Source organism: Notolepis coatsorum (genome assembly GCF_963971535.1).
Source record: "Notolepis coatsorum genome assembly, contig: SCAFFOLD_1142, whole genome shotgun sequence".
Lineage (NCBI taxonomy): Eukaryota > Metazoa > Chordata > Actinopteri > Aulopiformes > Paralepididae > Notolepis > Notolepis coatsorum.
Window position 1 is genome coordinate 18,141 of NW_028171799.1, and position 12,998 is coordinate 31,138.

Genomic DNA, 12,998 nt, shown 5'->3' on the forward strand with positions numbered 1-12,998 from the left:
ATATATATATCGATAATGATATCGATAATATATCGATAATGATTGTACCTAATAAGATTTAATAATAACTTTTAACTTAGATCAATGTCCCCAATTAAATAAGGTATATATAAAATAAGCACAAAGTCAACTGAATATTCTCAAGCCTGAAAATATTTCCCACAACAACATAATTAATTAATTGATGAATGCATGGATGAATTGTTCATTGATTAGCTACCTCTAATTGTCCCACAGTAGGGTGACCAGGTGTCCCCCTTTTGGTTGTACTGTCCCACCATTTGACCAAATGTCCCGCGTCCCTCATATTGAGAGGATGTCCCTCTTTTCGAAGCCAAAAAAAACATGCGTCTAAAAGCCCCTCCCTACAGACAGTAAACGTAGCAACCCGCCTCTTGTCCACACACATTGCTCTGATTGGTTATAGTACTTTAGCGTGCTGCTTGCCTGCTTGTGACGTGACTGAGACTGAGTCGTGACGCTACCTCATATCGCAAATCTGATTGGTAAAAAAAAACACAACAACATTACAAGCGAACTAGTTCAAGATGGAAAGCAGTAAAAAGAAACGGACCTGCAGTTACAACCAAGACTGGCAAACGACACATGACTGGGTGAGGCAGATAGCAGGCAATCCGCAGCAGGCTTTCTGTGTCATAGTTCGTTTTCAATTGCGCATGGAGGAGAATACAACTTGAAGCGCCACAGTGGACGTGAGTCTCACTTGAAAATGGCTCACCAAAAAGAAACATCCAGATCTATGGATACGTTTCTTTTTAAACCAAACAATGATAGCCAGACAGACAAGGTCACTGCAGCTGAGATAACAAGTGTCTATCACACAGTACAACACTCCCATTCATACAGGTCAGCCGACTGTGGTAACCTTTAACCTTTGATTTAAATCTATTCTGTGAAGACCATGGCAGTTATTCTAATATAGAAACACAATTTATTTCTATTATTATTTTTGTATTATACTACACTGTTTTCCCTAGTTCTGTGTTAACAGGGAATATCAAACACAAGACATTCCTGTCAAGTGATGACGTTTGAATATTTAAAACAGATGTTAGGTGGTATTTAATTTGTATTTATTTTGATTTAACCTTTAACCTTTGATTTAAATCTATTCAGTGAAGACCATGGCAGTTATTCTAATAAAAAAAATTACATTATCTATCTGTCCCACTTTGTCCCACCAAAATCGTACTGTTGTCCCACGTTTGGACTTTTTGCATCTGGTCACCCTATCCCACAGTGACAGCACTGTCGCATTCATTGGTAAATCATTATTTTGCAAGAGAAGATAACTACATGTCGCCAATGCATTTCCTTGCGGTCGCACTATTGGGCAACGTGCCGAAGGGGCGGAGAGTGAGATGGCTGAAGCAGCTCTGCTTATGAGGAATCGAGGCTGCTGCTCACTACGGATACTGGACGGCGAGAGGCAAAAATCCATCATATTTTGCAATAATGTCTCAATAAAAAGGGGTAAGCAAGGCATACTAACCTAGTGACATTTAGTACAGAAGTTAACGCTGGTAAAACTACACACTACACAAGCTGAGGTTTCGTTTTGTGTACTAATGCACGGGCTGCCAATGTTGATATTTGAAAGCGGAATCGCTGGTTTTTTTTGTGTTGCTTTTCCTTTGAAATGTCCTGTCAGACAGCCAGACAGCCCCTCAATTGTTGAATGGGTCCTTTCTGTAAATAATAGTAAGTGAAAGTTAAGTGAGCAACATGGCTGACATTGCCACTGCAGCCAGCAGTGTAGAGTGTTCTTTGCTGTTTGTAAATGCAGCTGATGATGTTTAGTAGCCAATATTATGGTAACGTGACTTGATTGATTGATTGAAAACTTTATTAACAGATTGCAGAATGGGTACAGTACAGCTCAATACACGTAAGGGGATGCAGACCAGAGAAAGACTTTCGTCTTGTTTACACCAGGGTCCCCCATTTTCAATTCATCATAATGTATGACATACACGACATACAGATAGACAGTACTGCTACATCTATACATTTATGACATACCAGATTTGCAAATACAGTACAGTACTGTTATGACTAACGTCATAAATAATAGCCCCCCCCCCCTCAGAAAGATGTGTCTAGACTCTAGGCTCAACAGATGAGTTTCTCTTAAGTGTGCTACAAGTTCTAATTTATGCATTGCTGTGTTCTAATGCCATCAGTAGCCTATAACACATAGGATTTCCAGTGCTTGACAACTTAGTTTGTTTAACGTGTTCTAACCTAATAATGTGAATGCTATATGTCCTTTGCACTCCGCTTGTAACTAAAGCAAGTCAAAGGTCAACTTGATTAAGCCACTTATCCGAAGTAAAGAATATTTCCACGGTTAACTATTAAATACTAAAATAGTAAATACTTTACGCAAAAGTATTGACAATAACTGATTCATGAATGAGAACGTAGGCTATATTCCCACTTGCACCCTCCTCCACCACTAGTTTGAACTGCCTTTAGGTAGAATGTTGTGCAAGGACCAACTGCTTCATATAATAATCACAGAACATGTCATAAACACGCTTGTGATTATTTCTTAACAGTTTGGACACAAGAATCTTCTAATGACACAAGTTGTTCAGTGTTTGAACTGTGAATAGTATACTAGAATCACAAATTGACCCAGCTTTATTGGAACCCACCTCATTTAAATACTGGCTGCATCAGTCATGACGTTTGCAGCCAGTATGTTCTTTTTGGTGTTGGGTTTGATGATGGAGCGAGAGAGAGAGACCCAGGCTTGTTGTAGGACGGCACTAGATAGAATCCAGATGTTTCTGGATGACATTTAGCAACGTGATCTGATGTCATCTGGACCGAGGCTATAGTGTTTATTGCGAGGTTCATGGATTGTCTTAATTCTAAACCCAAATTATTCTCTCGCATATCGGATGAATCATACGCTCCGTCAGCGTTTCTCAAAACTGTGAGAAAACAAAGACTGCAGCACGGTGGTGTAGTGGTTAGGAATGTTGCCTCATAGGCAGAGGGTCCTGGGTTTGAACCCCACTGGGGGTCTTTCTCTGTGAAGTCTGTATGTTCTCATCGTGATCACGTGGGGTTTCCCCCTGGAGAAAGACACACATGGTACAGTAGAGATATAACCTACATACAGTACTCTATTCCTGCCGTTGCCCTTGAGCAAGGCGCTGGCATTTAGAATGGGAGTTAGTCCCTGGGTGCTGGACTAGACGCTCACTGCTCCTGAAATAGTTAGGATGGTTTAGAAATGTACTCTTAATTCTGATTGTAATTCTGTAAAATCATTTAAATAAAAAATAAAAAGGGGGTCGCTTTTTTCAGGCAAGTCACCAGATAAGATGTGTCCTTCCTTATACCTACCTACTAGTACAATAATAATGTTTCAGTGAGCCTGAGTCCCAGGAGGAGGAGGCTCCGTTCCTTCACTACAGTTCCCATGTTGTTTTCTTTCCTCTCTGTCTGCGCTGCAGGAAACCTCCAGACAGGGCACAGGCACACCATGCACAAGCCTTAAAGGAACACTCCAACATTTTGGGAAATTAGCTTATTTGCCATCTACCCTGGAGTTAGACAAGAAGATACATACCTTTTTTCTTCTCTGTGCATGCAGTAAGAGTAGGAAGATGCGCACCGTTAGCCTAGCTTAGCATCAGTCACTGGAAGTAGGTTCCTCCATTAGCCTAGTTCCCAACGTCTTCCTACTCCTACTGCATGCACAGAGAAGAAAAAGGTATGTATCTTCTTGTCTAACTCCAGGGTTCCCAAAATGTTGGAGTGTTTTTCTTCTCTGTGCATGCAGTAGGAGTAGGAAGACGCGCACCGTTAGCCTAGCTTAGCGTCAGTCACTGGAAGTAGGTTCCTCCATTAGCCTAGTTCCCAACGTCTTCCTACTCCTACTGCATGCACAGAGAAGAAAAAGGTATGCATCGTCTTGTCTAACTCCAGGGTAGATGCTAATTTCCCAAAATGTTGGAGTGTTCCTCTAAGTAGGTTGTGTGTTTGGAATGAGACCAATAGAATAGTTTTTCTCCCATTTTCCTTCCTTCGATTCACATTTAGTATGGGCTGGTTTTCATTTGTATTGAGAAATATATTATGGGTTAAGCTGTTGATAAATGTGTGGGAATGAGTGCGCTTGTGTACGCCGGGAGCCGGAACTAATAGCCAGTAAGGTTCAGCTGGTGTTCCCAGAGGATGGTGAAGCTTGTGGCACACAGTGGAAATGAGGAAGTAGAGTGTGGGAATGGCACACCAGGGAGTTATAGTTAACTCTCTACCATTTAGACAGGGATCTACTCATACACCTACAAAACATTTTCAAATGATAACCAACCCTAGTCTTGGGTCATCCACCACATATGGCAGTGGTAGGTAGTACACAGTCACTGCCCTATCTATGTCATTTGTCTTTTTCTGTTGTTGTCATTTGTAGAATCCTTACCACAGAACATTACATTTTAAATGGATGCTCTAGCTAAGGCTGAGAGAAGCAGCCAGTCCCTTTGCCCATTATAGCTCAAATCCAGGACTTTGTCCCGGGCCACTGCTGCTGCCTCTCTACCAGACAGACAGTTGACATAATGGGTCACTCTGACCTGCTGGAGATAAATAATACACAGCGGGCCAGAGCTCCAGAGCCCCAGGTGATGAATAATGGAGGTGGCATGTTGGAGCTCCTTTAGGACTACATGCCACAGAGAGCTGCCATACCTCAAAGGGAGGCAGGCCTGTCACTGGAGGAGGAGGGTCGCCAGTTCAGATCTCTGGCCGGGCCCCTCAATATCTTAATCTTCAAGGTACCCTTGAGCAAGGCACCTGCCGGCTGCCGCATAACCTCCCAACCTTTCCAGTGGTTCCAAAGGCTGATTACTGGCCACTGGTGTCTTGTGTCACTCTGGGTACATCCAGCTGTGAGGGTGAATGAGGGTGTAGTTGAGGAAGGGCTTGTCTGCTCAGTCAAGCTAGGCAGGTCAGAGTGCTGTTCTGGTGAATAATGTAGTTAGTCTAGTGGGTCCACTTTTTAAAGTCTCATGTTGGGGTTTCTGTAAGGTCACGTGTCTATGCGTGTATAGGCTACATCTAGGCTATCTATAGACTAGGGTTTCTACAGGGATGTGAAATTTCTCATGGCAAATAAACTCATGACGACACCGGTATTATCTGTGACACCGGACATTACGCTCAATATCTGTAGAGCACTTACTTTGATCTTTAATGTTATGCCTACATTGATCCTCTGTGTCTGTCCATCTACATCTGTTTTTAATTAATTGGTATCTGTTGTGAAGGATCAGATTAAACCGAAGATATATGTTTATTTATATATATATATTTAGATTTATCTTTTTTTATTGGAAGAATTAGTACATATTTATACATTTCAGTTATCAAAATTATACAACTTCCATTTCCTTCCTCATTCCTATCCCCTAATCCCACCCATCCCACCCAGTGAGGGTGACGACAAACATACATAAGAAAAAAAGAAAAAAAGAGATATAAATAAAAAATAGACATTTAAATAATTAAACAAAAGTACAGATGTGGCAGACAAAGCTACGCAAAAGAAAAATGAAGTCAAATTAAAATAAAACAAAGATAAAACAGAGATATTTGTATATATACATACCGTAATAATTAGGGGTGGGACGATACATCGATCCAGATCGATACATCGATGTAATTATCAACAATCGAATCGGATCGATGCGATGTAATAAGATCGATTCATATCGATACTCTTATTTTGAAAATCCTGTGGCGAGTCTCATATCCGCCCAAGAACAACAGCAGTAGCTCCGTGTGTGTAGACGTTACAGCATAGCATTCTCCCTTTCTGTGTGTGTGTGCGCGCGCGCGTCTTTGGAAAGACCAGATGAGGTCAGAGGAGTTTGATGTTTAAATGTTATTTAAACATAAACAATATAATACATAATAAATGTAGGCCTATACATGATCATGCAACATCAACAAATTGTTGTAGGAACGGTTTGGGAGAGGGAGGTTGTGAGTTTTGAGTTCCAAAAAATGTAGCTTAAAGTTTAAAGCTCAATATATAAAAACGTGGCACTTTACAGTGAACAGGAGGTCTATTTGTATTAAAAACAATAGATTGATTTTCCTTTAAATGTCTGGAAGAGCTCAAAAATACAAATGTCAAATGATATTTTCATTACCTTTTTTTTGTTGATCTAAATGTTACTGATTGTGTTAAATGGGCATATGATATCATCTCATATCGATCGCAGGCACCTGAATCTAATCGTATCGTATTGTATCGTGAGAGACTTTGTGATATCGGCAAATATCGTATCGTTGTCCAAAGAATCGATATCGTATCGTATCATGATGAAACTGGTGATTCCCACCCCTAGTAATAATAATATATAATATAAGTGTTACTCTCCATTTTAGTAGCGTAATTTCCAGATGGTAAAACAAATAAAATGGAGAGTAAATTTAACACCCTTAGCAGACCACCACAATGCCATCTCCCTAGCCATGCGTGGGCTAGCAGTGTCATGAAGGTAGATAGGGGGTGGAGGGGGGTCATGGGGTCCCGAGATTGGATGGAGTCATATGGGTTTTGAAATGGGATAGGAAGGGCTGCCATGTTTTGTGGAAGATATCCGTGTGGCCTTGTGTAGTAAATCTGATTTTCTCTATATGTATAAGAGACATGACATCCCTCATCCAGTGTAAGTGTGAAGGGGGAGTGGCTGCCTTCCAGTTGAATAGGATGAGACGTCTGGCAATGAGTGAGGCAAAGGCCATGGCATTGGATTGCCCAATAGATATTGTAGCGTTTTCCGGTGTCAAGCCAAATAGTGCAATAAGAGGGCATGGGTCAATGTTCATAAAAAATATGTCTGAATAAGATTTAAAAATGGAAGTCCAGAAAGGGGCCAGTACTGGACAATGCCAGAACATATGGATAAGTGAGCCAGGGGCTTGGTGACACCGGTCGCATGTGGGATCCATGCCAGGATTTATCTTCGCCAGTCTAGTCTTTGACCAATATAGACGGTGGAGGAGCTTGAACTGTATCAGTGAATGGCGGGCACATATTGAAGAAGAGTGTATTCGGGCAAGAGCGTTTTCCCATTCTTTGTCTGTAAATTGATGATTTAGATCGGACTCCCAGTTTTGTCTTATAGCCAATACTGAGGAGGATAGGGATATGATGTTATATAGTTTAGATATTGAGCCTTTGATTACAACCTTCACCTCCAAGATGCGATCGATCAAAGTTTTTGGGGGTGTATGGGGGAACTGGTCAAATTTGCTCTTAACAAAATCACGTATCTGTAGATATCTGAACAAATTTGTTTTTGGTAAGTTAAACTTTAGGGACAGTTGTGTGAAAGACATGAAAGAACTGTCTTGGTACAAATCATAAATGTTCAGAATGCCCTTCTTAAACCAGTTGCTGAAGGTTTCATCCACCATAGAGGGAGGGAAAAGGACGTTTTTGTGGACAGGTGACGACTGTGACATGGCGTGGAGACCAAAGTGTTTTCTAAACTGGGACCACATCCGGAGGGAGTGATGTACTAAGAGGTTGTTGGTATACTGGGCGGTTGTGACTGGGAGCGAGGAGCAGACTAAGGATTGCAAAGATGTTCTAGAACAAGATGCCCTTTCCATGTCCACCCATGCCGGTACCCACTGACAGAGTCCGTAGTGGGAGTGACTCCAGTAGAGAATGCTGTGAATATTTGCAGCCCAATAGTAGACCAAGAAATTGGGTAGTGCGAAGCCTCCCTGTGATTTAGGCTTCTGGAGGGCCATTTTATTTATTCGGACTGGGCGTTTGTTCCAAATAAAATCTGATATTGCCTTGTCGAGGGCTTTAAAAAATGACTTTGGAATAAAGTTTGGAATATTTTGAAATAAGTACAGAAATTTCGGTAATGTGTTCATTTTCACAGTGTTCACTCTGCCAACAAGTGATAAAGGAAGTGATGACCATCTGATAAAATCCTGCTTGGTGCGCTCCAGTAGAGGGGTGAAGTTGGACGCTATGAGATTAGAATGTTTATGTGTTATCGTTATGCCAAGGTAACGGAAGCTGCTTGGGGAAAGCTTGAAGGGGAACCTAGAGGGGGGGATATTTCTAGCTAAGGAATTTATGGGGAAGAGTTCACTCTTGTTTAAGTTTAATTTATAGCCAGAAAAAACACCAAACTCGTGTAGTATGTGAAGGACACGTGGAAGTGTGGCCGCTGGATCCGCGATATACAACAGGACATCGTCCGCATATAGCGAGATTCTTTGTTCCTGTCCATTTCTGATGATGCCTTGGACATGGCGGTCCTTGCGAAAGGAAATAGCTAGTGGCTCGATCGCTAGTGCAAATAGTAGCGGAGAGAGAGGGCAACCCTGTCTTGTACCGCGTTGTAGGGGGAAATATTCCGAAGTCACATCATTTGTTCGAACTGATGCCACTGGAGAGGAGTATAAAAGTTTGACCCAGGACACAAATTTCTTGCCGAAACCAAATTTCTGCAGAGTATAGAATAAATAGTCCCATTCAACCCGGTCAAAGGCCTTCTCTGCGTCTAGCGCAACAACGACCTCTGCAACGGGAGACTCGGTGGATGAGTAAATTATATTCATAAGGCGCCGCAGGTTGAAAAAAGCCATTCTATCCTTCACAAAGCCAGACTGGTCTGGATGGATAATACTTGGTATAACGGATTCCAGTCGTCGAGCGAGTACCTTTGCCAAGATCTTTGCTTCATTGTTAAGGAGAGAAATAGGACGATATGAGCCACAGTCTTTCGGGTCCTTATCTTTTTTTAAAAGCAGGGATATTGAGGCTTGATAGAGAGTCGGAGGAAGCGAGCAGGATTGAAAAGATTCCTCAAACATTGAAGCCATAATGGGACATAACTGGGTGGAATATTTTTTTTAAAATTCCACTGGGAACCCGTCTGGGCCTGGGCTTTTCCCACTCTGCATCATAGTTAAAGCCTGTTGGATTTCATCAGCGCTAATGGGCTCTTCCAAAAGAGTCATTGAATCATTGTCTATGACTGGTATATCCAAATTTGCGAAGAAACTATTCATGAGAGAGGGGTCTTTGGGGGAATCAGAGGTATATAGTGAAGAATAAAATGTTTTGAATTGACCATTTATTTCCAATGGGTCCGTATAGATCTCTCCAGTGGCAGAGTTAATTTGCGTGATCAAGTTCTGAGCGGTGCGGTGTTTTAGCTGTAGTGACAGCACTTTACTAGGTTTATCACCGAATTCAAAAAAGGACTGCCGTGATTTGAGTAGAAGCTGCTCAGCATGACTGGTGGAAAGGAGGTTAAATTCCGTCTGTAGGGTCACTCTTTCATTATAAAGTGCAGGTGTCGGAGAGACTGCGTATGAATAATCCAATTTAATAATTTGGTCTGAAAGTTCAGTGCGTCTGCTGTTGTGCAGTTTATTACGTCGAGCACAATTAGAAATAATTTCTCCACGGAGAAAAGCTTTAAGAGCTTCCCAAATGATGGACATAGGCATGCCAGGGGTAGAATTTACCTCAATAAAAAAATTTGATCTTAGTGGACAGGAACGATGAAAATGAGTCCTCAGATAGCAATAGTGGATTAAGTTTCCACGGCCTGAATGATGGACATTTGTCCGGGAAGGCTAGCTCTAAGATTATTGCTGCATGGTCTGAAATAACAATGCTATCGTAAGAGCAGGAACGCACTTGAGATAGAAATGTGTTGTCAATAAACAAATAATCAATTCGAGAATATGTATGATGAACTGGTGAAAAGAAAGAGTACTGTTTGGCGGTGGGATGAAGGAAGCGCCAGACATCTGAAATACCGTATTGCTTCAGGAAGGACACTATGGCTCTAGCAGTCTGAGATTGTGGAGCTGGATTAGATGATGATCGATCTAAGGCTGGGTTAAGAGCACAATTAAAGTCACCTCCCATAATCAGTTGGTTAGAGTTCAGGTCGGGGAGTGAAGAGATAAGTTTATTGATGAAATGCGTGTCACCAAAATTTGGAGCATATACGTTGACTAGGACTACCTTTGTGGAATAGAGAGTTCCTGAAACTATAATGAATCTGCCATTAGGGTCAGAGATCACATCAGATGGAGTAAATGGTGTGTTTTTGTTGATCAGAATGGCTGTTCCTCTGGCTTTGCTCTGAAAACCAGAGTGGAACACTTGACCTACCCAAGCTCTGTGTATTCGACGGTGATCTACTCGCCGAAGGTGAGTTTCTTGCAGAAAAGCGATGCCAACCCCAAGCTGCTGTAAGTGAGTAAGGATCCTAGTACGTTTCAAGGGGTTATTTACACCCTTCACATTCCAACTAATTATGTTAGTATTGCCCCCTGACCCCCTATTAGGATTAAACACTGGCATAAGAAAGTGAAAAAATATTCATGACATTTGAGATGGCAAAGTGGTGGTCCAGGGTGCTTATAATTAAAGATGAAAAAAAGTCATAAGAATAGAAACAAAAAACAATAGACAAAGATATTCACTGTTAATATTAGCAATGAAAAACAAACAAACATAAAACGCCCTCTCACGTCCCCGTGGGGCGTGACTACTCACAGCCATAGTAACACTGACTGTGCCTAGCATTACAGCTAACCTTGTGCACCCTGTGCTCTAAACGAGCACCCTGTGAGAACTGTAATTCTTAATTACACATGGCAAGAACCAAAAAAGAAAAGAAAAAAAGGGAAGAAAGAAAAAATAATGAATAAATAAATAATTGCTCGACACGTGGCCATATATAATTATGTAACTAGCTTGGTTGGATAAGGCAGGTTTCTAACAATGTATACACCTAAACCCCTGTTTGGAATCTCATTGTAGTCCACCCCCTCAAGAGACAGGTACTGCCTATTTAGACCAGTAGAATGTAAGATATCTCTCTTTGGTTAGAGTTCTACACCAAATGTTTGGGCCATGGGGTATGTTGTTTTATAAAGGTGCATAGTGGCACCAAACCTGCCTTTTCCATATAACTAACACACACACCCACACACACACGGGGGCGGGGGCCAATTGATCACCGCCCTGACACACACATACCCACACGTACTCACACACCACGTATGTTGCTATGGTTAACTTGAATAAGTATGACAAAGATAAATCGCAAGCCTGCAGCCAATTCGGCGCATATAATGTAATGATACTAAATAATACGATATCACCAGTGTGGGATATGGGCGAGTAAACAGTCAGCTTGTACCCAACGTAGACTGAGACTGAAAGTTGTGGTAAGTGACGTCATCAAGTCAGCCACCAGTGTCTCTGCTTAGCTAATTAGGTGGGACTAATTAGGGGGCGGCTGTTGTGAAGGATCAGATTAAACCGAATATATATGTTTATTTATATATATATATTTAAATAGTATTTGTATATCGTTTGATATCCCCTGTATATTCCTTGTACAATATGCACTGAATATCCCTTTAGTCTACTAAACAGCCCATAATAGTTTCATTCTACCATTGGACGAGAACCTGGCGCCAGCAGCCATACCCCTAGGTTCAAGTTCAATCGTGCCGCCCAACATGTCGTGGCAAGCCCCGGTTCCGCGTAGGAATACGTCTGGCGAAATACGAATGGTACTATTTGTTCATAGCGCATATATATATGGCGCAAGTAAAGTAGAACTTCCTTTTTTAGTCCAGTTCTTTACCCTCCAACAGAGTAACAGACGCGAAGCCTCACCCACGACGCACGTGTGGTGTAGTAAGGCCTACTTGGCCTCAGAATAGGCATTGAGATATCGTGTGGATTAATAGTTGAATAGTCATAGTTTGGCACTATACCGTCGAGTTGGACGTATTCTATTAAGCTAATAATAGTCTATTTATGTATGGTGCATCGTTCGGTTAGAGTCATAAAGTTATCAGTACCCCCATCGTTCCTGACGTTATCTGGAGTCTTAACCAGGCTGGGCAGACCACTAGTGGTGCTTGCATCCGAGGAGCTCCGGGCCAGGGCGACTGGACCTGTATATTGGATTACTCTACCCGGACGACGGCGAGCCTTCCACGGCTTGGATTATGCTTTGGGTGCTTTGATTATTCCATGGATAACGGCCAACACTGCGGAGTGTTGGAACTACCCCCCGGAGAGGACTCCAGGTGAGACGGCGCTCTACACCAGTGAGGTCGCCTCACGTCTCTCCGTTGTGGACCGGCAGCTACCGTCCACCAGAGGGTCCAGCTGTATTCGTCTGCGGACCGAGGTTCTGTGGGCACCGTGTTCAAGACTTTGAATTCTCCCAAGAAATCGTCGGCCAGATGGGATACCGCCAGCGGCTTCTCTAACCCCCCCCTCCTACTGTCTTACAACCAGCGGGACCCCCCCCCCCCCCTTAGTGTATCCAGCTATAATCATTTAAGTACCATCGCTATAGTTTCCTAAAGAAACAGGTTGTATACTTACTCCCTGCGTAACCAGAGATTGGACATTCAATGTTGATTTACCTACGAATACTCATTTGCCATACAAGTGCATTTCAAATCATAAGTGTAAACAAGTGAACGTTGTATATACCTTTTGCTATATTAAATATTCGATTTGTACATTTGTGTGGACTTCGTTTCATCAGGTGGGAAAGTGTTCATCATATTTATATCATGTACTGGATGGCCAGAAGTTAAAGTACAAGAGGTAGTGGTTTAATATTACCATATCTAACAATACAGTCAGGGAATTGTACCCCTCAGTTACAATTGGTCCTTCGAGCCGGAGGGTAACTAGTGTAATATTAATATAGTGTTATTAATATTGAAATGGCCTATGATGAACACTCCACGAAACGGTCCTCCTAACCTAGAACGCCCGCGGCGCAGACGACAGCCACCTCAGTACTTAGAGGATTACACTGTCAGTCAACTACCTAGCCTTCGACAAACGGTAAACGCGGTAAAAGTAGAAAGTAAAATTATGTCTGACCTTAACGACCAGGTTTCCCCGACCACAG

At 42.1% G+C, this 12,998-nt stretch overlaps 1 long non-coding RNA gene across 1 annotated transcript in view; it reads left to right on the plus strand.

The window, feature by feature from the left end:
• Positions 1-1,390: 1,390 nt before the first annotated feature.
• Positions 1,391-12,998, plus strand: part of LOC311248181 — a 45,510-nt gene continuing 33,902 nt past the window's right edge. The window contains exon 1 of the long non-coding RNA XR_014620927.1: positions 1,391-1,494. This is a non-coding gene — a long non-coding RNA (uncharacterized lncRNA). The remainder of the gene's footprint in view (positions 1,495-12,998) is intronic.